The following is a 27,778-nucleotide window of genomic DNA, read 5'->3' on the forward strand; positions in this document are numbered from 1 at the left end:
GGGAGCTGGTAACCCAGCAACCAAGTAGCCTAAGGGTGGGGTCTGAGCCGCCTTGCGGCCCTAACCTTCAGGGGCAGAGTGAGACCGGTTTTGGCACACTGGGTAAGTGGATAGCCACTTCAGCAGTGATTCCAGTGAGAAAGCTGGGAAAGCTTCTGCTCAGCAAGTTTACAAGGTCAAAGTGCCTTTTAAGTGGGCTGAAGAGAGATTTAGGGTGTCTACCTGCTGGGGTTTGAGAAATCAGCAGCCTCCAGTCGTATCAGAACTGTGACTAACATCTCATACCCCAGAAGACCACGTGTAGCCCAGACAATATTCAATAACATATACAAACTGCTTTGTTTTTGGTTGTGTATTTTTTTCTTTTTTTTTTTTGTTTGGTTGTGTTTTTTTGTTTATTTTGACGTTGTTGATGTTCTTTTCTTTTTTAATTTCAATCTTTTCCATACAGATCCCTTTTTCTTTCTCAATTTTTCTAGTTTAATTATAATTTCCCATTGCTGCCTTTTTTAATAACTACAACTTCATTTTTGCTAGTGTTTCTACCGCTATCATTTGGTTTTTCACCCAATTTTATCCCCGTAAAGTTTTCTGTTTGCTTGTTTTGGTTTGATTTATAGCATTTTTGTCTTTCCTCTCTACTTCGTGGAGGTGGGGTACTGTGTCTGATCAGGTTAGCAAAGAGCTGCTGACCTCAAGGGAACCACCCAAATGGGCACCCACAGAAGGTGGGCTTTTTTAAGGTTGTGTCAAAGTACCCTACTGTACACCTATATTGCCCTGTCTCCCTTTTTCTGTGCCTCTCTTCTTTTTGTCAATATTCCTTATCCCCACCCCCTCTCCTTTCTCTATCTTTCTTTTTTTCCCTATCACTCGGTCCTACTATCTTTCATCCCTTTTTTTGCTCTTCAACCTTCTCACCCTTCTGGTCCTGTAACACTTAGTCCACAGGCACAAGAACTTAAAGAGCAAGAGGAAGTGAAAGGAAAATTAGGGCAAAGAAACAGATAAAAGAAATCACTCATGAGGAAGAATCAGCAGAAATCTCCAGGCAACATGAAGAACCAGTCCAGAACAACCCCGCCAAGGGACCATGAGGTAGCTACTGCAGAGGATTCCACCTATACAGAAATGTTAGGAATGACAGAAAGGGAATTTAGAATACACATGTTGAAAACAATGAAAGAAATGATGGAAACAATGAAGGAAACTGCTAATAAAGTGGAAAATAACCAAAAGGAAATCCAAAAACAGAATCAAACCAGAGATGAACGATATGAAGAATATAAAAAGGATATAGCAGAGCTGAAGGAAATGAAACAGTCACTCAGGGAACTTAAAGATGCAATGGAAAGTATCAGCAACAGGTTAGACCATGCAGAAGAAAGAATTTCAGAGGTAGAAGACAAAGTTTTTGAGATAAATCAGATAGTAAAAGAGGCAGAAAAGAAGAGAGAGAAAGCAGAACGTTCACTGTCAGAATTATGGGACTTTATGAAGCGTTCCAACATACGAGTTATAGGAATTCCAGAAGGGGTAGAAGAATGCTCCAGAGGAATGGAAGCCATACTAGAGAATATTATAAAAGAAAATTTCCCAAATATCACCAAAGATTCTGACACACTGCTTTCAGAGGGATATCGGAGCCCAGGTCGCCTCAACTGTAACCGAGCTTCTCCAAGACACATTGTGATGAACCTGTTCAAACTCAAGACAAAAGAAAAGATTCTGCAAGCTGCCAGGAGTAAGCGCCAGTTGACCTACAGGGGCAAATCGATCAGAGTGACCGCAGACTTCTCTAAAGAAACTTTCCAAGCAAGAAGACAATGGTCATCTACCTTTAATCTATTTAAACAGAACAATTTTCAGCCCAGAATTCTGTACCCTGCTAAGCTAAGCTTCAAAATTGATGGAGAAATCAAATCATTTACGGATATACAAACATTGAGGAAATTCACCACAACAAGACCAGCTCTACAGGAAATACTTCAACCTGTTCTGCACACTGACCACCACAATGGATCAGCAGCAAAGTAGGAACTCAGAAATCAAAGGACAGAACCTAACCTCCACACTGATGCAAAAGATAAAACTAAGCAATGGACTCTCACCAAATAAGAGGAATAGAATACAACCACACTTATCAATTACCTCCGTAAATGTTAATGGCTTGAATTCCCCACTGAAGAGACATAGATTGGTTGACTGGATTAAAAAACACAAGCCATCCATTTGCTGTCTGCAAGAAACACACCTGGCTTCAAAAGATAAATTAAAGCTCCAAGTCCAGGGTTGGAAGACAATTTTTCAGGCAAATGGAATTCAGAAGAAAAGAGGATTGCAATCTTATTTTCAGATACATGTGGATTTAAAGCAACTAAAGTCAAAAAAGACAAAGATGGTCACTTTATATTGGTCAAGGGAAAACTACAACAAGAAGACATTTCAATTCTAAATATATATGCGCCCAATTTAAATGCTCCCAGATTCTTGAAGCAGACCTTACTCAGTCTGAGCAATATGATATCTGATAATACCATCATAACAGGGGACTTTAACACACCTCTTACAGAGCTGGACAGATCCTCTAAACAGAAATTAAACAAAGATATAAGAGATTTAAATGATACCCTAGAACAACTATGCTTGATAGACGCATATAGAACACTCCACCCCAAAGATAAAGAATATACATTCTTCTCATCACCCCATAGAACATTCTCCAAAATTGATCATATCCTGGGACACAAAGCAAATATCAACAGAATCAAAAGAATTGAAATTTTACCTTGTATCTTTTCAGACCATAAGGCACTAAAGGTGGAACTCAACTCTAACAAAAATGCTCGGCCCCACCCAAAGGTATGGAAACTAAACAATCTTCTGTTGAATAACAGATGGGTGAAGGAAGAAATAAAACAGGAAATCATTAACTTCCTTGAGCATAACAACAATGAAGACACAAGCTACCAAAACCTGTGGGATACTGCAAAAGCAGTTTTGAGAGGAAAATTCATCGCTTTAGATGCCTACATTCGAAAAACAGAAAGAGAGCACATCAACAATCTCACAAGAGATCTTATGCAATTGGAAAAAGAAGAACAATCTAAGCCTAAACTCAGTAGAAGAAAAGAAATATCCAAAATCAAATCAGAGATCAATGAAATTGAAAACAAAAGAATCATTCAGAAAATCAATGAAACAAGGAGTTGGTTTTTTGAAAAAATAAATAAAATAGATAAACCATTCGCCAGACTAACTAGAAATAGAAAAGTAAAATCTCTAGTAACCTCAATCAGAAACGATAAAGGGCAAATAACAACTGATCCCACAGAGATACAAGAGATCATCTCTGAATACTACCAGAAACTCTATGCCCAGAAATTTGACAATGTGAAGGAAATGGATCAATATTTGGAATCACACCCTCTCCCTAGACTTAGCCAGGAAGAAATAGACCTCCTGAACAGACCAATTTCAAGCACTGAGATCAAAGAAACAATAAAAAAGCTTCCAACCAAAAAATGCCCTGGTCCAGATGGCTTCACTCCAGAATTCTATCAAACCTTCAAGGAAGAGCTTATTCCTGTACTGCAGAAATTATTCCAAAAAACTGAGGAAGAAGGAATCTTCCCCAAAACATTCTATGAAGCAAACGTCACCCTGATACCAAAACCAGGAAAAGACCCAAACAAAAAGGAGAATTTCAGACCAATCTCACTCATGAATATAGATCCAAAAATTCTCAACAAAATCCTAGCCAATAGATTACAGCTTATCATCAAAAAAGTCATTCATCATGATCAAGTAGGCTTCATCCCAGGGATGCAAGGCTGCTTTAACATACGCAAGTCCATAAACGTTATCCACCATATTAACAGAGGCAAAAATAAAGATCACATGATCCTCTCAATAGATGCAGAAAAAGCATTTGATAAAATCCAGCATCCTTTTCTAATTAGTACACTGAAGAGTATAGGCATAGGTGGCACATTTCTAAAACTGAATGAAGCTATCTATGACAAACCCACAGCCAATATTTTACTGAATGGAGTAAAACTGAAAGCTTTTCCTCTTAGAACTGGAACCAAACAAGGTTGTCCTCTGTCAAATTTACTATTCAACATAGTGCTGGAAGTTCTAGACAATACAATGAGGCAAGACAAGGAAATAAAGGGAATCCAAATGGGAGCAGAGGAGGTCAAACTGTCCCTCTTTGCTGACGACATGATCTTATACTTAGAGAACCCCAAAGACTCAACCACAAGAGTCCTAGATGTCATCAAAAAATACAGTAATGTTTCAGGATATAAAATCAATGTCCACAAGTCAGTAGCCTTTGTATACACCAATAACAGTCAAGATGAGAAGCTAATTAAGGACACAACTCCCTTCACCATAGTCTCAAAGAAAATGAAATACCTAGGAATATACCTAACGAAGGAGGTGAAGGACCTCTATAAAGAAAACTATGAAATCCTCAGAAAGGAAATAGCAGAGGATATTAACAAATGGAAGAACATACCATGCTCATGGATGGGAAGAATTAACATTGTTAAAATGTCTATACTTCCAAAAGCAATCTACCTATTCAATGCCATTACTATCAGAGTACCTACATCGTACTTTCAAGATTTGGAAAAAATGATTCTGCGTTTTGTATGGAACCGGAAAAAAACCCGTATAGCTAAGGCAGTTCTCTGTAACAAAAATAAAGCTGGGGGCATCAGCATACCAGATTTTAGTCTGTACTACAAAGCCATAGTGGTCAAGACAGCATGGTACTGGCACAAAAACAGAGACATAGACACTTGGAATCGAATTGAAAACCAAGAAATGAAACTAACATCTTACAACCACCTAATCTTCGATACACCAAACAAGAACTTACCTTGGGGGAAAGACTCCCTATTCAATAAATGGTGTTGGGAGAATTGGATGTCTACATGTAAAAGACTGAAACTGGACCCACACCTTTCCCCACTCACAAAAATTGATTCAAGATGGATAAAGGACTTAAATTTAAGGCATGAAACAATAAAAATGCTCAAAGAAAGCATAGGAAATACACTGAAAGATATTGGCCTGGGGGAAGTCTTCATGAAGAAGACTGCCATGGCAATTGCAACAACAAAAATAAACAAATGGGAGTTCATTAAACTGAAAAGCTTCTGTACAGCTAAGGAGACAATAACCAAAGCAAAGAGACAACCCACACAATGGGAAAGGATATTTGCATATTTTCAATCAGACAAAAGCTTGATAACCAGGATCTATACAGAACTCAAATTAATCCAAATGAAAAAAGCCAACAATCCCTTATATCAATGGGCAAGAGACATGAATAGAACTTTCTCTAAAGACAACAGACGAATGGCTAACAAACACATGAAAAAATGTTCATCATCTCTATATATTAGAGAAATGAAATCAAAACATTCCTGAGATATCATCTAACCCCAGTGAGAATGGCCCACATCACAAAATCTCAAAACTGCAGATTCTGGCGTGGATGTGGAGAGAAGGGAACACTTTTACACTGCTGGTGGGACTGCAAACTAGTACAACCTTTTTGGAAGGAAGTATGGAGAAACCTCAAAGCACTCAACCTTGACCTCCCGTTCGATCCTGCAATCCCGTTACTGGGCATCTACCCAGAAGGAAAGAAATCCTTTTATCATAAGGACACTTGTACTAGACTGTTTATTGCAGCTCAATTTACAATCGCCAAAATGTGGAAACAGCCTAAATGCCCACCAACCCAGGAATGGATTAACAAGCTGTGGTATATGTATACCATGGAATACTATTCAGCCATTAAAAAAAATGGAGACTTTACATCCTTCGTATTAACCTGGATGGAAGTGGAAGACATTATTCTTAGTAAAGCATCACAAGAATGGAGAAGCATGAATCCTATGTACTCAATCTTGATATGAGGACAATTAATGACAATTAAGGTTATGGGGGGGGAGCAGAAAGAGGTATGGAGGGAGGGGGTGGGGCCTTAGTGTGTGTCACACTTTATGGGGGCAAGTCATGATTGCAAGAGGGACTTTACCTAACAATTGCAATCAGTGTAACTGGCTTATTGTACCCTCAATGAATCCCCAACAATAAAAAAAAAAAAGAAACATTACCTCTTTCATGTTTACATGGATGGAGCTGTAACATATTCTTCTTAGCAAAGTATCTCAGGAATGGAAGAAAAAGTTTCCAATGTACTCAGCTCTAGTATGAAGCTAAATTATAGCTTTCACATGAAGGCTATAACCCAACTATAGCACAAGACTATGGGGAAAGGCCAAGGATGGGGATTGGAGGGGGCAGGTTTTGATGAAGGGAGGGTAATAGGCGGGGCCACACCTATAGTGCATCTTAGAATGGGTACAGGCGAAACTTACTAAATGCAGAATACAAATGCCTGCATACAGTAACTAAGAAAATGCCATGAAGGCTATGTTGAACAGTTTGATGAAAATATTTCAGATTGCATATGAAACCCGCACATTGTACCCCTCGATTGCACCAATGCACACAGCTATGATTTAACAATAAAAATAAATTAATGAAAAAAAAGAATTAAAAAATGGTGATTCCACCTCTAAAATGTGTTCCAAATTAAATTCACATTCTCCTACCTCAATTGCTACTATCCTAATCCATATTACCATCACCTCTCGACTAGACAATTACAAACAATTCTCAAATGATCTCCCTACTTACGTTCTTACCCTCCTCCTTCTTACACACACTCTCCCATCATTTTTAGGAAGCAGCCAGAGGGATTTTTATAATAGGGTCAAATTATGTTGCTGAGGCTGGTCTTGAATTTCTGGGCTCAAAAGCTATCCTTTTGCCTTAGTCTCCTGAGTAGCTGGGCCTACATGCTTGTGGTACCATGCCTCTGAATGGTCCTTCAAAACTAAAACTCCAATGGTATCACTGCCTTGCCTAAAATTTTTTTATTGGTTTCCCACTGAAATGAGAATGAAATCAAAATTCAAACTAAATTCTCTCTATGATACAAAGCGGAATGAAAAGAATAGACACATGAAGAATCTTTTTAAAACACTTAGGATAAAATCATCAAAGAAAGAGAAGGTTGGTAGCATGCAGCAGGCCTAAACAGTTATAAAGAAGAACCAAGAAGAAAAACAAGGATGAACATATAAGGGTTGAAATAAAAGACTCTTCAGATTAGATAAATCAAAGAATAAACCAAAGAATAAAATAGTGAGCCAGGGGCGGCGCCTGTGGCTCAGTGAGTAGGGCGCCGGCCCCATATGCCGAGGGTGGCGGGTTCAAACCCAGCCCCGGCCAAACTGCAACAAAAAAATAGCCGGGCGTTGTGGCGGGCGCCTGTAGTCCCAGCTGCTCGGGAGGCTGAGGCAAGAGAATCGCGGAAGCCCAGGAATTAGAGGTTGCTGTGAGCCGTGTGATGCCACGGCACTCTACCCGAGGGTGGTACAGTGAGACTCTGTCTCTACAAAAAAAAAGAAAAAATATTAATAAAAAAAAAAAATAGAGAGCCAGAAGATCAAATAGTAAAGTCCCAGAAGGCATCAGGAAGGGATTTTTTAAAAAGGAAAAATATAAGGTAGACATAAAGTTCTACTAATTAGTAGCTTACAATTTAAATTGCACATGAACTTTATGTCCATCCTGTATTAAAGAGACAGACAGAAGTTAGACATGACAAATTTTAAAAGAATTCCCACAAAAAGATAAAAAACAGGGCGGCACCTATGGCTCAGTGAGTAGGACGCTGGCACCATATATCGAGGGTGGCGCGTTTGAACTCTGCCCCGGCCAAACTGCAACAAAAAATAGCCAGGCGTTATGGCAGGCACCTGTAGTCCCAGCTACTTGAGAGGCTGAGGCAAGAGAATCGCCTAAGCCCAAGAGCTGGAGGCTGCTGTGAGCTTTGAACCACAGCACTCTACCGAGGATACCAGAGTGAGACTCTGTCTCTAAAAAAAAAAAAGAAAAGAAAGAAAGAAAGAAAAAACAACGGAGAAAACAAAATTTGAAAAAATTATCAGTAACTTTCCACAAATTAAGGATTAAAGACCTCAGATCAAAGTGTCTCGAAAACATCCTGGCACACAGTAGGCTTCCCATAAATTAAGTATTTATGGAATGAATAAATATGAATCCAAGGGCCAAACAAGGTGAAAAATGAACTACACTTAGACATATTACAGTCAAACTCAAAAAGACAAAAATTTCAAAATCTTCTAGAAGGAAATAAGGTCACACACATAGGCTAAGCAATCAAACTGACATTAAAATTTCCCGAAAGCAACATCAAAGAAAACAATGTAGCAACATTTTCAAAATGTTAAAGAGAAAGTATTTCAAACCAAAATCATTAACCAAACTAAGCTAGGCTGCCAGGCATAGTGGGCCCACACCTGCAATCCCAGTGCTTTGGGAGGCAGAGGTGAGCAGATCCCTTGAGTCCAGGAGTTTGAGGTTACAGTGAACTATGATCAGGCCACTACCCTCTAGCCTGGGTGAAGAGCAAGAATTTCTCTCTAAAAAATATAAAAATTAATTAGTTTTTTAAAAGTGAGGGTTAACTAAAGATATTGAAAAGGCCTCGGGAGGTTTGAAAATTGCTTTTGACTAGACACTCCAATAAGAATAGAAATAAATCAGGCGGCGCCTGTGGCTCAAGGAGTAGGGAGCCGGTCCCACATGCCGGAGGTGGCAGGTTCAAACCTAGCCCCGGCCAAAAAGAAAAAAAAAAGAATAGAAATAAATCTGAGTGGCGCCTGTGGCTCAAAGGAGTGGGCCGCCAGCCCCATATGCCGGAGGTGGCAGGTTCAAACCCAGCTCCAGCAAAAAACTGCAAAAAAAAAAAAAAAAAAAAAAGAAAAGAAATCTGCAAGGACACTATGTGATATGTAAGAGTAAAGTAACCTAAGTATATTTCACACAAAAGAAAAAGGATAAATGGATAAAAGAACACCCCTAACAATGCAGAACTAAATTCTACAGTACATGGCTACTGTAGAGATCAGAGGAAAGTAAGTCCTTTAAAGGATTTACCTGGTTTACAGGGAAGATACACATAAGAAACTGATTATGGAGAATTAATAGAAATATAGGTCTCAATTCAATATATCAAATGTATGCCTTTGAAAACAAAAAAATTCAATGTTACAAAAGGCAGAAAAATATTTTTAAAAGGTATATTAAGTAGAAGGTCAACAATTCCCATGTGTTATAGCAATAAATAAAACTCACTAATAAAGAAAGTCTCTGAGGGTGGATAACAGAATTCAGCAGTATACTTCTTTAAAAAAAGAGACCTCGAAAAGACACCAAGAAGGTTAAAAACAAAAAGAAAGAAGATATATCCAGGGAACATAAACACAGGCTGGTAGATGGCCTTTATACGAATAATTCACTTTCCTGGTCTGGGTTTTTATTCAAGGAGACCAGTCTCAGCTCCCTGCCATTTCTGGACCTGTGGATGCCATCACTACAGGAAAACTCACAGAATTAGGAGTAATGTGTTTATTTTCCCTACAGGACAAAGCCTCAATTTCTGTTTTCTGCTGTGAGTTCTTTCTCATTTCATACACCTGCAGATTACTCTTTTGTTACATTTAGCTTTATTTTTACCTAGTAGTTCCATATATGGTAGAACCTCTCTCTGCAGCTGATCACTCTCTACACTGACTACTTCCTTAAGTTGACCCTAATTTTCATACACAGAAATGCACCATGTGTACTCAATGGAAGTTTCCTATCTTGACCAGTTTGTTATAGTCCCTTGGGCGGTCAACTTACAGAGTTTCTACTGTATTTGAAAAAGAAGGGAGCTTTTCCAGTCTGCCATTTTGTTCAGAAGTCCACAAAAAATGCCACTTCAGGTTAACTGTACTTCACAGTAAACACCAAATTACTTAATTTCATTATACCTGTGTAATGAAATGAAAAAAGTTCAACACATAATGCTATGAGAAGTAACTGAAATCATAGCAGAGTTTCTGGTGCATATAAAATATTCAAATTTTGCCCTCTACTTTGCCAAACAATTTTACATCCTAAAGAGATAACTGTGAGCAAAGAATGGGAGTTCCTAACTTTTATTTTGGTTCCAGCTTCCATTATGTTGCAGCTGTTTTAGGGGCAAAAATGCTTCCACCAAAATTGATACACCAAAAAAAGGCAACTAGAATAAAATACCAAATCACAATAATCAATTTCAATGGTCCATAAGGGTCAGTCAGTTAGGAAAGTAACCATTACCTTTCTCTGTGATTTGATCTGGGAGCTTGAAGTCCAAGACTCTATTTTGAGATTTACCACTGACTTTTTGGTTGACCTGCATCAGTTCTCAATATTTGTTTCTTCTTCTTGAAAGTAAAATTATATTAGATGACATTTAAGATCTCCTCTCCTTCTAAAATTCTGATTCCAATCTAGGAAGTTTAGAATAATTTCACTCCAAATACTTTTCTATGAAAACAAAAATGAAAGCTTTACTTATTACAGACTTATTTATTGCAATTTTCCCCACATGCAAAAAAGAACCATCAGATATAAACACTTACGTATTTCCTACTTACACAGGCCAGTTTTCATTCTTTCACATTTTAAAAGTGCCTTTGAAAAAATAGTGGAAAAGGCTTCAAAATGGCTATGCTTCTGAGATATTAAATGAAACCTCCCCCCACCAACTACTTAAAACCATTCAACTGAGAATTCAGTCTATGAAAAGGGAACATGCTTCCTTTATTATACTTTCCCAAAGTAAGTAATGGTTAATTTTCATAACAATGTCTTCTGGCAGCAATTTGGTAACAATTTCCCACAAGAATCTATTGTTTGCATTCTAGACCAAGAAATGAGTACTATACAAAAAGAAAAAAAAATCACAAAATTTAACCAACAAAAGAGGTAGACAAAAGTATAAGCATCCACAATCCTTTACAATAAGCTGTCCTCAACAACATCCTTAAAACAATGCTCTTTAAGGAATTTTTATGGTCTATTTTAAAAGTTCCACATGAGCATGGCAAATAATTCAAAAGACTATACTGGGTAAAAACATTTTATAAATGGTCAATGTGCTTTAGCTATATGGGATCAATTAAGTTCATGAACTTGTCCTAGAAAAAGTGCTACTGTCAAAGTACTCCCTTTGCCTACCTGGTGACAATAGTGACATTCAGCAATTAGATATGTGGGCGAGTTTGCGAACTTAATTGTCTGACCTTGCGTAACCTTGTATATCACATTCAACATTCCACAAAAGTGAACCTATAGAATAAAATAGGGTTATAGTGGGCCAGGAATGGTGGCTCAACACCTGCAATCCTAGCACTCTGGGAGCAGAGGCAGGTGGATTGCTTGAGTCAGGAGTTCAAGACTAGCGTGAGCAAGAGTGAGACCCCATCTCTAAAAATAGCTGGACACCTGTAGCCCCAGCCACTTGGGAGGATGAGGTAAGAGGATGACTTGAGCCCAAGAGTTTGAGGTTGCTGTCAGCTATGACTCCAGAATACTTAACCAGAGATGACAAAATAAGACTGTCTCAAAAAAAAGGAAAAAATGGGTTACAGGCAGTCCAATTGCTTAAAATGTAAAAAAACCAGTATCTACTAATCCTAACCAAATACAAGGCAAAATATAGTAGAACCTCTGTAAGTTGACCACTCAAGGGACTATAACAAACTGGTCAACATAAGGAACTAGACCTACCTGTACTGATACGTACATATTGTGCATGGTACATAGGATCTATGAAATTTAGGTTAAACTTGAGGTGGTAAATGTACACAAGTAGTTAACCATGGAGGTTAACTACAATCTATCAGGCAGAAATTAGCAAAGTAGTAAAAAAGCACTAGATGACTTGGGTTTTAGTTGTAACTTGAAATTTCTAGTAAACCCTTTGGCTTTCAAAATGCAGTCCATTCAGCTCTAGAATTCCACTGTTCTTTATCTACTTCTCCTTCTTCAATATAGACATATCATAAATAGTATATGTAATTCTCTTCAAGACTTCAGAAAAATGAATTAAGTCTGTGATAGTAAATAATTTAACTGGGTATTTCCTTTAGCTGTCATGCCAATTTGCTTATGAAATTATTCTATCACTTAACATTTACTAAGCACCTATATGTCGCACAATGGAACTCTGATGAATAAGACACAATCTTAGTCTGAAAGGAATTTATAGTTTTTAAGGGGCAAAAGACTAATTACCACATGGAATAACAAATGCTATTGTAGTATGTTAACAGAAGCAAAAAGGGATCACCCAGCTTGGCACCGGTAGCTCAGCGGCTAGGGTGCCAGCCACATACACAGGAGCTGGCAGTCTGAAACCAGCCTGGGGCCTGCCAAACAACAATAACAACTCCAACCAAAAAAATAGCTGGGTGTTGTGGTGGGCGTCTGTAGTCCCAGCTACTTGGGAGGCTGAGGCAAGAGAATCGCTTAAGCCCAAGAAAGAGCTTGAGGCTGCAGTGAGCTGTGATGCCAGGGCACTCTACCGAGGGTGACAAAGTCAGGTTCTGTCTCCAAAAAAAAAACTGGGGGGAAGGGATCACCCAACATGGGTACACATGTATGGGGTAGAGGTGAGGAATTTCAAGGGGATTTAACACTAAAATTTAAAGAGTCTTAAGGATGACTATGAGATAGGTGGCTATAAATGGAACCAGGGTAGGGAAGGGAGGATAAGTAGTACACAGGATAAGTTGTACACCCATGCCCACAAAAGAAAGGTCACACTGAAGGGACAGCACAAACTTGAAGTACAATAGGACAGACAATGAAGATAAAGAAAGTAGAAAGGAAATGAAGCACTTTATCACTGCATATTTGATACTTATGGTGACAAAATCTTAAGACTTTTACATAATAACATAATTTGAGTATTGTGTTTAGGAAGGTGCCCTGGGTAAAACTCTGGAAGATGAACTTGAGAATTAGCTAAGAGATAATGAGATCATAATGACCGGATTGTGAGTTGGTGTGGAAGCATTAACAAGAACAAGGAGGCTAGAATGACGACATCTAAGTTTCTGGTTCCAGCAATGAATAAGAATAAAAATGCTTTGGAAATATTTTAAAGAAGCAATTAACATTTATCTGTTGTATTTATCTTCCAATTATAATAACTGAATACCTTGAATTTTTAAAAAATAAAATTCTGATTACTTCATTAAATAATATTTACAAAAGACTAGCTTTAAAGAGTTTAACAATGTGAAACATCTGACTATAAAGGAGCACATTCTGAACAATAGAGTTTGTAAACGAAGTAACACAGGCGGTTGGGCCTACAATTATATATTTCCTCTTGGTATCTTTTATCTATTTTTTTTTCTTTCAGAGTTGTTAAGATGGGTATCAACTGAAATCTAGAGTGTTGGCAATAGATGACCTCTAAGGGTTTAAGATTCTAAAAAGGAGTTGCAGAGGTTTACTGACCCTAAAGGGTCCTAAACTGTTGCAACTTCCATAAACGCGTAGAGGGCTGCAACAGCTCATCAAAAAATGGTCAAGCAGCTTTACTTGGCATCTTTGGCACTGGGAGCTGAAAAAATTACCAATGCTGAAAGTAGAAATCTAATAGCCACTATATTTGCTTCACTGTTCAGTAATGGAAAAAGCTTACAGATTCTAAAAGAGGTAAGGAATAATCCCCCAAATCCTGAAAACTAGAGACACCTATAATTAAGAATTCTGCCATCACCTCCTTTCTCTCCTTGCAAAATGCTAAACTGAAGGCCAAAATAAAAATCTCGCTAACAAAGTAATTGGTGGAAAAAAAAAATCAAAGTGAATTAGATAGAATTCACCACCTTTCAGTCCCACTGCTCCACACAGCTGCTACCAGACTATTCCTAACATGATTATTTTGTTAGGTTACTTTCACATCTACTCATCAATTCGGTTCTGCATATAGTGCAGTAGTGCTGAAGTCTACCTTTCCCTTCACTAGATTTCAAAGTAGAGTTCTATCTCACATGTAAAATTTTATTCTTCAGTTCCGTTAGCCAGACTGCTCTTAACTGCTATAACCAGTGTGCAACAGAGTTAAGAGTAAAAAGGTCAGCTTTATTGAATAGGTCACACTGGAGATGAACATGCAAGAAAAGATTTAAACCAGTCTAGGGAAAAGAAAAGCTCATCATGTTATCTTCTCTACCTTGTTAATTATCTGAAATATTTAAAAATAGAAAAAAGCTTTTTGGTATTTTAAGGTTGCTCCCTTACTCCCCCTCCAAAAGCTATTGAAGCCAATATTTGCAACATATGTTAGCAACTATAAGTAAGCCTGGTGCCACACCGAGTACTATTCACAGTAGAAATAGGGCCCTAGGTAGGAGGTGAAAGACGGAGGCCAAATAACATTTTTTCTGCAACTGGGCACCGTGAGTCTGGGGAGATAAGACTCCAGGCATCTCTGGCTGGTGGGCTCTGCCTATAATCATCCCTTTGAGGTTACAGGGAGTCAGCAAGGGACTTCTGGACCACAAGAGGAGGACAAAAACAGTGGAAAACTGGCAAGTGGTTGCGTGTGTTGCATTGTCCTAATTCCGCCGGCAGCCATAAGTACAAGCAGCAGTGAGACTACAAACCAGAGAGGCCTTACATGTGAACTGTTTCAGTGATTTTGGACTTGGCACTCAGTTGAACTGCCTTGGGGAGAGCTTAAGCAGGAGTGCGGAGAACTTTAGGCATTGTCTAGGGCCCCAGACTGAGCCAGTGAGCCAGACAGAGCTAATAGTGTTTGGCTGTGGGCTGCAGGGAGCCATTGTGAGAGAACTGCCCCGGCAAGCTCTGCCCTCAGGGTCGCAGAGCAAGGATCAGGCAGGAGCTAGTAACCTAGTGACTGAGCAGCCTAAAGGCGGGGACTGAGCTGCCTTACAGCCTTAACCCTCAGGGGCAGAGTCAGACTGGTTTTGGCACACTGGAGCCTCGGGCTGTTGCCCTGGGTAGAGTGCCGTGGTGTCACAGCTCATAGCAACCTCAAACTCCTGGGCTTGGCGCCCCCCTGGACCTCCATAACAACTGCACCATGACACCCGAAAGGTGACCGCCAGGCCTCCACATGCCCTGACCAGGAACTGTGGGAGCCATGCAACCCCATGTCCTCCCTCCTGTACCCTCCCTTCCTCCACACCGGCCAGCACGTCTGGCCAGAAACTCTGGTAGCTGCGGGCCCTCCAGAGCCTCCCTGCCTCTGCGCAGAGCCCTTCTCCGGGCCAGAGACTGCTGGATCCTTGGGATCTCTGTGCAAAAGTCACTGGGTGCCAGGTATTCACAGAACCGTGAGCACCACCTCCTGCCCTGTTGCTGGATCTGGGTGTGTCACACTCTAGAGCTGCTTCCACACCCAGAACTCCTGGCAGGGGCAACCCCAGAGGAACTACACAGGGTCACTCCCTACAAACATCCAGCAAAAGTAGAGTGATCCCTCTGGGGTCTAATCTTGGAGAGACACCTCCCCAACTATGAGGATGGCCAGAGTCAACGGTGAAAAACAGTTATAAGGCAAAATCAAGAGAAAAACTCTGGCAATATGAATAATCAGAGTAAACTTCCCCAAGGATCAATGGGGCAGACACAGCACAAGATCCCATGCACAAACAAATAGCTGAGATTTCAGAAATCGAATTCAGAATCTGGATGGCAAATAAGATCAAATTAGAATTCCAAGCAGTAACCCAAAAGATATCTCAAGAATTCAATGAATTCAAAGACCAAATGACCAAAGATTTTGACACATTGAGGCAAGAAGTTGCAGCCCTCAAAGATCTGAGAAACACAGTAGAATCCCTCAGTAACAGAACTGAGCAAGCACAAGAAAGGATTTCTGACATTGAAGACAAAGCTTTTGAACGCTCCCAAACTCTCAAAGAGGAAGAGAAATGGAGGGCAAAAATAGATCACTCACTTAGAGAACTCTGGGATAATTTGAAGAAAACTAATATTCGTCTTATAGGGATCTCCAAAAGCGATGAAGTGGCTTCACAAGGCACAGAGTCTTTTCTCCATGAGATTATGAAGGAGAACTTTCCAGACATGCCAAGAGATTCTGAAATTCAGATGGCAGACAGTTCCAGAACTCCAGCACGACTCAACCCGAAGAAGACATCCCCCAGACACATCATAATCAATTTCACTAAAGTTAATATGAAGGAGAAAATTCTCTAAGCAGCCAGGCGAAAGAAAACCATCACCTACAAGGACAAGAATATTAGCATAACCGCAGATCTCTCTGCTGAAAACTTTCAAGCTAGAAGAGGATGGTCATCGAATTTTAATCTCCTAAAACGAAATAACTTTCAACCCAGGATCCTGTACCCAGCTAAACTGAGTTTCATTTATGATGCAGAAATTAAATACTTCAATGACATTCACATGTTGAAGAAATTTGCCATAACTAAACAAGCTCTCCAGGATATTCTCAGACCTATCCTCCATAAAGACCAGCATAATCCTCCACCACAAAAGTAAACCCACCCAGAAAATTTTGATCAAATTCCAACTTCCACAGTCGCAAAGGGATTAAAAATGTCCACCGGACTCTCAAAAGGCTTATGAATATTTTCATTTAATGTGAATGGTTTAAATTGTCCTCTAAAGAGGCACATATTGGCTGACTGGATACAAAAACTCAAGCCAGATATCTGCTGCATGCAAGAATCGCACCTTACATTAAAAGACAAATATAGACTCAAGGTGAAGGGATGGTCATCTATACTCCAGGAAAATGGAAAGTAGAAAAAAGCAGGTGCTGCAATCCTATTCACAGACCCAATAGACTTTAAACCAACCAAAATAAGGATGGACTCTTCATATTTTTTAAACGTAATACTCAATATGACGGGATTTCAATTATTAATATTTATGCACCCAACCAGAATGCACCTCAATTTATAAGAGAAACTCTAACAGACATGAGCAACTTGATTTCCTCCAGTTCCATAGCTGGAGATTTTTTTTTTTTTTCAGTAAAACTCGTTTACTTGAATAAAAAAAAATTAAAGTGACACAGCTTGATATAAACAGCATAAAAATAAATGTAATTATCTTTTTACTCAAACCTCACAGACTTCAGGTAAATGATTAGCCTCGTTATTTATGTGTCCACAGTTAATTAGCTAATCCTGTAATACTTCTATCATACGTTCATCAGGAATTTCATCCACTGTACTATTGTAACTGAGAAGACTGTTCTCTGCAGCATCAACTAATTCAGCATCCTCAGTGGCTTCTAAAAAACAAACATCATCTGTGTCATCGTCCCATCCGGTGTCAGAAGACACATGTGCTGACAACTCATGAGGTGACTACTGATGAGGAGTCTTGGTCCTACTGTTGTCTGCTTCATCCGTTGGAAACTCCTCTTCCTCTCTGAAGAGAAACTGGCGATTTTAACACCAATTTAGCAGTGCTGGATAGATCCTCCAAAAAGAAGTTAAGCAAAGAATCTTAGATTTACTCTTAACCATTCAACATCTGGACTTAACAGACATCTACAGAACATTTCATGTCAGCAAAACTGAATACACATTCTTCTCATCAGCCCACGGAACATACTCCAAAATCGACCACATCCTAGGACACAAATCTAACCTCAGCAAATTTAAAAAAATAGAAATTATTCCTTGCATCTCTCAGACCATCATGGAATAAAATTTGAAGTCAATAACAACAGGAACCTGCATACCCATACAAAAACATGGAAGCTAAACAATCTTATGCTGAAGGATAGATGGGTTATAAACTAGATTAAGAAGGAAATCACCAAATTTTTGGAACAGAACAACAATCAAGACAAGAATTATCAGAACTTCTGGGATACTGCAAAGGAAGTCCTAAGAGGGAAATTTATAGCACTGCAAGCCTTCCTCAAGAAAACAGAAAGAAAGGAAGTTAATAACTTAGTGGGACATCTCAAGCAACTGGAGAAGGAAGAACACTCCAACCCCAAACCCAGCAGAAGAAAAGAAATAACCAAAATCAGAGCAGAATTAAACGAAATTGAAAACAGAATTATACAACAGATCAATAAATCTAAAAGTTGGTGTTTTGAAAAGATCAATAAAATAGATAAACCTTTGGCCAACCTAACCAGGAAAAAAAGAATAAAATCTCTAATTTCATCAATTAGAAATGGTAATGATGAAATAACAACAGATCCCTCAGAAATTCAAAAAATCCTTAACAATTACTACAAAAAACTCTACTCTCATAAATATGAAAATCTGAAAGAAATCGAACAATACCTGAAAGTACACCACCTACCAAGACTTAGCCAGAATGAAGTGGAAATGTTGAACTGGCCTATATCAAGTTCTGAAATAGCATCAACTATACAAAATCTCCCTAAAAAGAAAAGCCCAGGGCCAAATGGCTTTGTGTCAGAATTCTACCAAACATTTGAAAGAACTAGTACCTATATTACTAAACCTCTTCCAAAATACAGGAAAAGAAGCAATATTACCCAACACATTCTACGAAGCAAACATCACCTTGATCCCCAAACCTGGGAAAGACCCAACAAGAAAAGAAAATTATAGACCAATATCACTAATGAATGTTGATGCAAAAATACTCAATAAGATCCTAACAAACAGAATCCAACAACACATCAAAAAAATTATACACCATGACCAAGTGGGATTTATCCCAGGGTCTCAAGGCTGGTTCAATATATGTAAATCTACAAATGTAATTCAGTACATAATCAAACTAAAAAATAAGGACCATGTGATTCTTTTAATTGATGCAGAAAAATCTTTTGATAATATCCAGCATCCCTTCATGATCAGAACACTTGAGAAAATTGGTATAGAAGGGACATTTCTTAAACTAATAAGGCCATCTATAGCAAACCCACAGCCAATATCGTATTGAATGGAGTTAAATTGAAATCATTTCCACTTAGATCAGGAACCAGGCAAAGTTGCCCATTATCTCCATTGCTCTCTAACATTGTAACGGAAGTTTTAGCCATTGCAATTAGGGAAGAAAAGGCGATCAAGGGTATCCACATAGGGTCAGAAGAGATCAAACTTTCACTCTTCACAGATGCTATGATTGTATATCTGGAAAACACTAGGGATTCTACTAAAAAACTTTTAGAAGTGATCAAGGAGGGTGGCGCCTGTGGCTCAGTTGGTAAGGCACCGGCCCCATATACCAAGGGTGGCGGGTTCAAACCCGGCCCCGGCTGAACTACAACCAAAACATAGCTGGGCGTTGTGGCGGGTGCCTGTAGTCCCAGCTACTCAGGAGGCTGAGGGAAGAGAATCGCTTAAGCCCAGGATTTGGAGGTTGCTGTGAACTGTATGATGCCATGGCACTCTACCGAGGGCCATAAAGTGAGACCCTATCTCTACAAAAAAAAAAAAAAAGAACAGAAGTGATCAAGGAATAAAGCAATATCTCAGGCTAAAAAATCAACACCCATAAATCTGTAGCCTTTATATATACCAACATTAACCAAGCTGAAAAACCAGTCAAGGACTATTCCTTCACAGTAGTGCCAAAGAAGATGAAATATTTGGGAGTATAACTAACAAAAGACATGAAATATCTCTACAAAGAGAACTATGAAACTTTAAGAAAAGAAATAGCTGAAGATGTTAACAAATGGAAAAACATACTATGCTCATGGCTGGGAAGAATCAACATTGTTAAAATGTCCATACCACCCAAAGCAATATGTAGTTTTAATGCAATTCCTATTAAAGCTCCATTGTCATATTTTAAAATCTTGAAAAAATAATACTTCGTTTTATATGGAATCAGAAAAAAACTCAAATAGCCAAAACATTACTCAGCAATAAAAACACAGCAGGAGGAATCATGCTACCAGACCTGAGACTGTACTATAAATCGATAGTGATCATAACAGCATGGTTCTGGCACAAAAACAGAAAAGTAGATGTTTGGAACAGAATAGAGAAGCAAGAGATGAATCCAGCTACTTACCATTATTTGATATTTGACAAGCCAATTAAAAACAGTCAGTGGGGAAAAGATTCCCTATTTAACAAATGGTGCTGGGCAAACTGGCTGGCAACCTGTAGAAGATTGAAACTGGACCCACGCCTTTCACCATTAACTAAGATAGACTCTCACTGGATAAAAGATTTAAACTTAAGACATGGAACTATAAAAATACTTGAAGAAAGTGCAGGGAAAACGCTTGAAAGAATCGGCCTGGGTGAATATTTTATGAGGAGGACTCCCCAGGCAATTGAAGCAGTATCAAAAATGCACTACTGGGACCTGATCAAACTAAAAAGCTTGTGCATGGCCAAGAACATAGTAAGTAGAGCAAGAAGACAGCCCTCAGAATGGGAGAAAATACTTGCAGGTTATACCTCCAATAAAGGTCTAATAACCAGAATCCACAGAGAACTTAAACGTATTAGCAAGAAAAGAACATGTGATCCCATCTCAGGGTGGGCAAGGGACTTGAAGAGAAACTTCTCTAAAAAAGACAGATGCGTGATCTACAAACACATGAAAAAAAGCTCATCATCCTTAATCATCAGAGACATGCAAATCAAAACTACTTTGAGATATCACCTAACCCCAGTAAGAGTAGCCCACATAACAAAATCCCAAAACCAGAGATGTTGGTGTGGATGTGGAGAAAAGGGCACACTTCTACACTGCTGGTGGGAATGCACACTAATACATTCCTTCTGGAAGGATGTTTGGAGAATACTTAGAGACCTAAAAATAGACCAAACATTCGATCCTATAATTCCCTTACTAGGTTTCTACCCAGAAGACCAAAAATCTCAATATAACAAAGCATCTACACCAGAATGTTTATTGCAGCCCAATTCATAATTGCTAAGTCATGGAAGCAGCCCAAGTGCCCATCGACCCACGAATGGACCAGCAAATTGTGGTATATTATGCAGCCTTAAAGAAAGATGGATACTTTGCCTCTTTCATGTTTACATGGATGAAGCTGGAACATAGTCTTCTTAGCAAAGCATCTCAGAAATGGAAGAAAAAGTATCCAATGTACTCAGCTCTACTATGAAGCTAAATTCTAGCTTTCACATGAAGGCTATAACCCAACTATAGCACAAGGAAAGGGCCAAGGAAGGGGAAGGAAGGGGGGAGGTTAAGGTGGAGGGAGGGTAATGGGTGGGGCCACACTTATGGTGCATCTTAGAATGGGTACTGGCAAAATTTACTAAAGGCAGAATACAAATGTCTACATACAATAACTAAGAAAATGCCATGAAGGCTACGTTGAACAGTTTGATGAGAATATCTCAGATTGTATATGAAACCAGCACATTGTACCCCTTGATTGCACTAATGTACACAGCTGTGACTTAACAATAAAAAAAAAAATTAAAAAGGAAAAAAAAGAAAAAGAAATAGGGCCCTATTTCACTTGGACTGGTTTCTTTAAAAATAAGTAACATACTATTTAGCCTTAAATGAAAGGATATTTAATTGCTTAGATAATGGGAGTAGTTTTAACAGTGATACATAAAATAAATGATATTGGGACAGATCATAATTTTTTTTTAAAAACCAGCATAGTTTATGACAGTCACTGCCTCTACAATGAGCTAAAAACTCTACCTAAACTCTTTAAATCAGCTGAATTCAGTACCCTACAAGAAAGCAAGGCTAAAGAAAGTATTAAGCTATTTCTAACTTGTATACCACACCTTTTCCATCCTGACCCAACAATGTTGTGGTGTAAGTTATAACACTGCTTCAATTAGGGCCTATAATTAGAGTCACTACCATGACTTCCTACCAGGTCTTTAGGACTTTTTTGATCTGCTGCCTCACTTTTTCTATCTCCATTCCCCAATTTAAATCTATGTCCTACTATACACACAAGATTTAATGACAACTGTATATTCCAAGGCATTCCATTCTAAAGAGGTTTTAAGCAGTATGTGCCACTGATAGCTTGTCTGCCAGAGCAATTTAGATTTATAGACTGTTTTCCCGCAAAGCAGAAATATGGTTAAGAGGTGAGGGACCAGAACAGAGCAACATGAAAAGGTCAGTATTCTGAAATCTCCAACACCAACTTAAAAGAGTTAAATGTATATTTGGTTTTATATTTAAAATAAAATATTTCCTGATTTATAAGCACAAAAATGTTTTTAATTAGGGGAAAGAAAAGCAAATCTCACTGAAGAGGCAAATATAAAACAGCTTAATCTATGTATTTCCCTTACGTAAGATATATAAAGGAAAATTACTGTTTCTGCTATAAGAAATTTTGGACTATTTTGAGATTGCAAGAATTCTACATCAAAAACTGAACATAAATTTCCAAGTCAGTGAGTGATTCTTATCCTTTTTTTGGAAAGACCTATTTTTTAGAGCACAAAACGTGTAAGCCCTTTGCCCTGAATATATATTTACCCCCTAAAATCTGCAGTATTATTTCAAAATATTCACAGAACTTTTCCTAATCATAGAGCTTTGTTTTAAGAAATTGCCTCTTCAGCAGCGTCCATAGCTCAGTTGGTAGGGTGCCAGCCACATACACTGAGGCTGGTGGGTTTGAACTCAGCCCGGGCCTCCTAAACAACAATGACAACTGCAACAAAAAAATAGACAGGCATTGTGGCAGGTGCCTGTAGTCCCAGTTACTTGGGAAGCTGAGGCAAAAGAATTGCTTAAGCCCAAGAGTCTGAGGTTGCTGTGAGCTGTGATGCCACAGTACTCTACCCAGGGTGACAGCCTGAGACTCAAAAATAAATAAATGAATAAATAAATAAAAATAAATAAATAAATAACCTCTTCCTAACAGATTTTAAGCTGCATTCAAGAGAAAGTCTTCTTCAGATATATGCTTAGACTTGGGAACTAGGGCGACACCCATGGCTTAGTGAGTAGGGCACTGGCCCTATATACAGAGGGTGGTGGGTTCAAAACCAGCCCTGGCCAAACTACAACAACAACAAAAATAGCTGGGCATTGTGGTGGGTACCTGTAGTTCCAGCTACTCAGGAGGCTGAGGCAAGAGAATCGCCCAAGCCCAAGAGCTGGAGGTTGCTGCGAGCTGTGATGCCAGAGCACTCTACCGAGGGCAACAAAGTAAAACTCCTTCTCCAAAAAAAAAAAAAAAAAGAATTGGACACTAAAAGCTTAAAATCAAAGAACCAATGATCTCACAATTTAAATAACTTCCAGAATTAGTTTCTAAGAAAATTTGTAATATGACAGACCATTCTCCTGTCATTGGCATCGAGATGATTCTCATTCTCATTTAATAAATACGTGCTGACCATCCACAATGTGATGGGATAGAGAAAAAGACAGACATGATCCATGTCTTCACAGGGCTTACCATGTTCCCTTCTATATCAACTAAAAAGCAATTTGGATGATTAAAAAATACTATTACCCTCTTATATGTCTATATTTTGTACCCTGAGTGTGAAACCTTAATAAGACAAACTATAATATTGTCTTTGTTGATAACTTCCCGCATACCTGCCTCAACAAAACTAAATGCAGTGCTGGGCACAGAACATTCCTTTAACAATGGCTAATTATGAGGTGTTTAAAACTTTATTATATACATAATACTTGTGCATTGTGGAAAAACTGGAAAATTCAGAAATTAAATGACAAAAAATTCTAATTACTTTTGAATTCAAAAAAACCCATCACTTTTTTTTTTGAGACAGAGTGTTCTTATGTCGCCCTCTGTAGAGTGCCCTGGTGTCACAGCTCCAGCAACCTCCAACTCCTGGCCTTAAGTGATTCTCTTGCCTTAGCCTTCCAAGTAGGTGGGACTACAGGTGCCCACCACAACACTAGCTATTTTGTTGTTGTAGCTGTCATTGTTGTTTTGCAGGCTCAGGCCAGGTCTGAACCCACCAGCTCCGGTGTATGTGGCTGGCGCCATAGCCACCATCATGTTTTCAGACTGGATAATTCAAGATATCTCACTTTCTATAAAAATTCATAATCATAATGATTTATGTATTGTTCCCTAAAAGTTTTAAATTTGCTCATGATTTAATCCTTTCTTCTCTTAATCACCTTTGAAGATTCAGTTTGGAAAGGACCCCAGTAAACACCACTCATTAGGTATGTGTAACTTTAAATGATTTAACTGGAATCTCATCTGCAAAACAGGAATAAGGTAAACTTTACAAAGATAACTACAAAGAGCCAATGAAAATTTATGTGGAAAAACTATTATCTACTACAGAGTATTTGTAATTATGCCTCTACCATCTATTAGGACTTCATAATGACTATAACTCAAGGTGTGAGACTACATGTTTCCTTCAATGCTCAAAGGATTTTCAGTGTTTTCTGCTGCATCCTCCCTAATATCTAAGTATACAACAAAAGCAATAGGCAGGGGAAACTCTTGATCTGTAAGTGTGAATGGAATTATGAAAGAATTTGAAAGAACAATCACCCCAATAAGGTAGTACATGGAGAGAGTCAAATCCTTCCAGGGTTTGTGAAGGGGTAATCGTGCTATAAAAGTTGTCATTCAAAAGAAAAAGATAAGAAAAAATATTTGCAACATGCAAAGATTAATAATCACTAAGGATTATGCAAAAGAAGCTGGAACATTAAATTTATGTTTTTTTTACTTATGTTTTTTATTGTAACAATAGCATAATTAATTTTTCAATGTAAAAATTATAAAATGTTATTTGTTCAAATTCTTGATTGCTACTTTTAGATATTTTAAGAAGGAACAAAAAGAAAAAAATGACCAAAGGATATGAAGTGTCAATTCATAGAAGAGAAAATGCAAATAATTATTTCCCCATATATTAGCAAATGACTCAAATTCCTAAAGCTACAGTCAAATAGCTTCATATGATGATTAAAGGTAAAAGCCCTAAAATGTGAAATAAAAATGGCAAAATTTAAATTTAATTTACACAAATATGTAAGTTTATAAGTATCTATGTAAGCACAGATCTATTTTGACTGGGGGTTTGTGAAGCACTAAAACATTAAGACCTGAACGAGGAGGAGTAGGAGGAGTCATGAGGGAGAAAACAATAACAAAAGAAAGGAAGAATGATGAGTAAGACAATTTGCTGTCAATAATTCTTGTTTACGGAGGACAAGATGGCGGACTGAACCCAGCTTTCAACAGAGGCTCCCGTCCAGAAGGAGAGTTAAGGGACAGGAATTTAGTAAGTATCCTGGTGGACTTGAGCCCCACCAAAAGAGAAGGTTGAAGAACGCACATCAACACCGCTGAGGTAAGCTGTGATCACAAGGATGCAAACAAAAGGTACAAAATCCACCACCAAGCGGACGGGAGTCCCCCTCCCCCATGAGACCGGCTCAAGAGCCCCACAATTAAACAAGCGGGTGGAAATTAAAGGCCCTCCCACTACACTCCACGGGAGAGACCTTCTAAAAACTGGACCTACCTCCCCTACTGGGGTGCCGTGGTATTCTCCTGCCGGGCATAAAACTGAATAAAACTTTAAAAATCCTTTGCCGGCAACCCTGAATCCCCAACACTCCCCTCCCGCCCACTGAGGTCTGGAGGCCTGTCCCCCAGGAGTTCGGATCCTTGAGTGATTTCTCAAGGGGAGTGGACAGTCCCCGAGTTGTGACTGGTCAGCATTGACTCTGAGGCACGCGAGTGAGGAGAGGGCACCGGGCTGAGGAGGAGTCACGCCTCGGCGGCACTTCCCTGTGGTGTGGTGCCATCAGTACAGGCAGACATAAAACTGAATGAAACTCTAGCTTCCCCCCCACTCTCACTCGGGGTCTGGGGACCTGTCCCCCAGGAGTTCGGATCCTTGGGTGATTTCTCGAGGGGAGCGCACAGTGCCCGAGCCGTGACTGGTCAGCGCTGACTCTGAGACACACGGGCGAGGAGAAAGCACTCTACTGAGGGGAGTCACGCCTCGGCGGCACTTCCCTGCGGATTAGGTGCAGCAGCCCTCCCCAGGCAACATTACGGGGCCGGGCACAAAACAGAATAAAACTCTAGCTTCCCGCTGAGAGCTGAGAGCCCCTACTCTCACTCGGGGTCTGGAGGCCTATCCCCCAGGAGTTCGGATCCTTGGGTGATTTCTCGAGGGGAGTGCAGAGTGCCCGAGCTGCGTCAGGTCAGCGCTGACTCTGAGACACGTGAGCAAGTAGAGGGCACTCTGCTGAGGGGAAATCAAGCCTTGGTGGCACTTCCCTGTGGTGCGGTGCAACAGCCCTCCCCGGGCGGGCGTAAAACTGAATGAAACTTTAGCTTCCCCCCCACTCCCAATTGGGGTCTGGGGGCCTATCCCCCCAAGAGTTCAGATTCTTGGGGGATCTCTTGAGGGGTGTGGACCCAGCATAAACTGCGGCCGCTCAGTGCTGACTCTGGGGCGCGAGACAGAGGAGAAAAGGGTCAGCTGAGTGCCCACACCAGAGCAGCAGTTCCCTGGAGGTAGATCAACAGCCGTTTTTTCTTTAACGGAAGAACGCTCACTTCTGGATATTCTGAGGCCACACCCCCTGTCTCCCTGGGCAACGAGAGGAGGCCACCAGTGAGCGGGGGATTTCCTGACACTGCTCACAAACCCAGGAAGCTTCCAGGGCGGGGCCGACCCAGAGAGGTGAAACCTCCAGCAGCAAAGACGTTTGAACTCAGAACAGCCCGTCTTCTGTAGGCGATTTTGGCAGGAACGGAGACAGAACCCCGCAAAGCTGTCTGTTCTGTTCTGTTCTGTTAGCAGCATCCATCAGGGACGGGGCTAAGCCTGAGTGAACACCTCCTTCCCATCACCTGCATCAAGCACTCAAAGATGTCAGGCCCCATCTCCTCCTGCTAGATAGCGGCAGTCTGCGGGGGCCTGGCAGACTTCCTTGCAATTCAGGCAGGTGCAAACCCCTGGAGTGTCTGTTCACCACAGGCAACTGGGTTAGCCATCTGCAGAGATAACAGTGACTGGGTCCGATGGAGGGGCAAAGTGGGGAAGGAGACGTCAACCTTCCCAGACTGCTCTGTTTGCTGGGTGGCTCCTCCTGACTCCACGCTGCACTGGGGTGAGCCGGGTCAGAGGAGTCACCAGGCCCCTGTGATCCAGTTCCCAGAGACCTCTTGAACTCTCCCACCCGAGACAGGTGCCGAATGAGACAGTTGATTTGGACCTTTTGAACTAGGCTAATAGACTGAGGACTTTTCAGGCGGTGCCCTGGGTGTGCGGTTGTAGGAAGGTTTGATTCTCCTTTTCCAACTGGGGCCAGAGGTGGGCGTTCAGGGTGACTTAATTGCTGATTTTTCCACACAGCTGAGACTTCAAGCCAGAGTAGAAGTTGCAATAGGATCGAACAGAAACCAGCTGAAAACAAGACAGAACCACTTTGCTCCACCACACCAGACAGGGCCCCAGTTTCTCAGGCCACAACACTGTACGGCCCCTCGATAAAGCCACAGGGGAAAAACCAAAGGGAGTAAAATAACCATGGGGCGGAATCAGCGGAAAAACTCTGGTAACATAAATAACCAGAATAGATCAACCCCCCCAAGAAAAGATACGGCAGATGTGATTGAAGATCCCATTCATAAACAACTGGCTGAGATGTCAGAAATCGAATTCAGAATTTGGATTGAAGACAAGATTAATAAAATGGAATTAGGAATTCGAGGAGAAATTCAAAAGTTGTCTCAAGAACTTAACGAATTTAAAGACAAAACCACCAAAGACTTAGACACACTGAAGCAAGAATTTACAGCCCTCAAAGATATGAAAAATACAGTAGAATCCCTCAGCAACAGAATGGAGCAAGCAGAAGAAAG

The 27,778-nt window shown here is 39.9% G+C and overlaps 1 pseudogene; it reads right to left on the reverse strand.

Annotated features, from left to right (window-relative positions):
• Nucleotides 1–27,778, reverse strand: part of LOC128572298 (ankyrin repeat domain-containing protein 12-like) — a 104,149-nt pseudogene that overhangs the window by 58,142 nt on the left and 18,229 nt on the right.

This window comes from Nycticebus coucang, chromosome 20 (genome assembly GCF_027406575.1).
Source record: "Nycticebus coucang isolate mNycCou1 chromosome 20, mNycCou1.pri, whole genome shotgun sequence".
Taxonomy (NCBI): domain Eukaryota; kingdom Metazoa; phylum Chordata; class Mammalia; order Primates; family Lorisidae; genus Nycticebus; species Nycticebus coucang.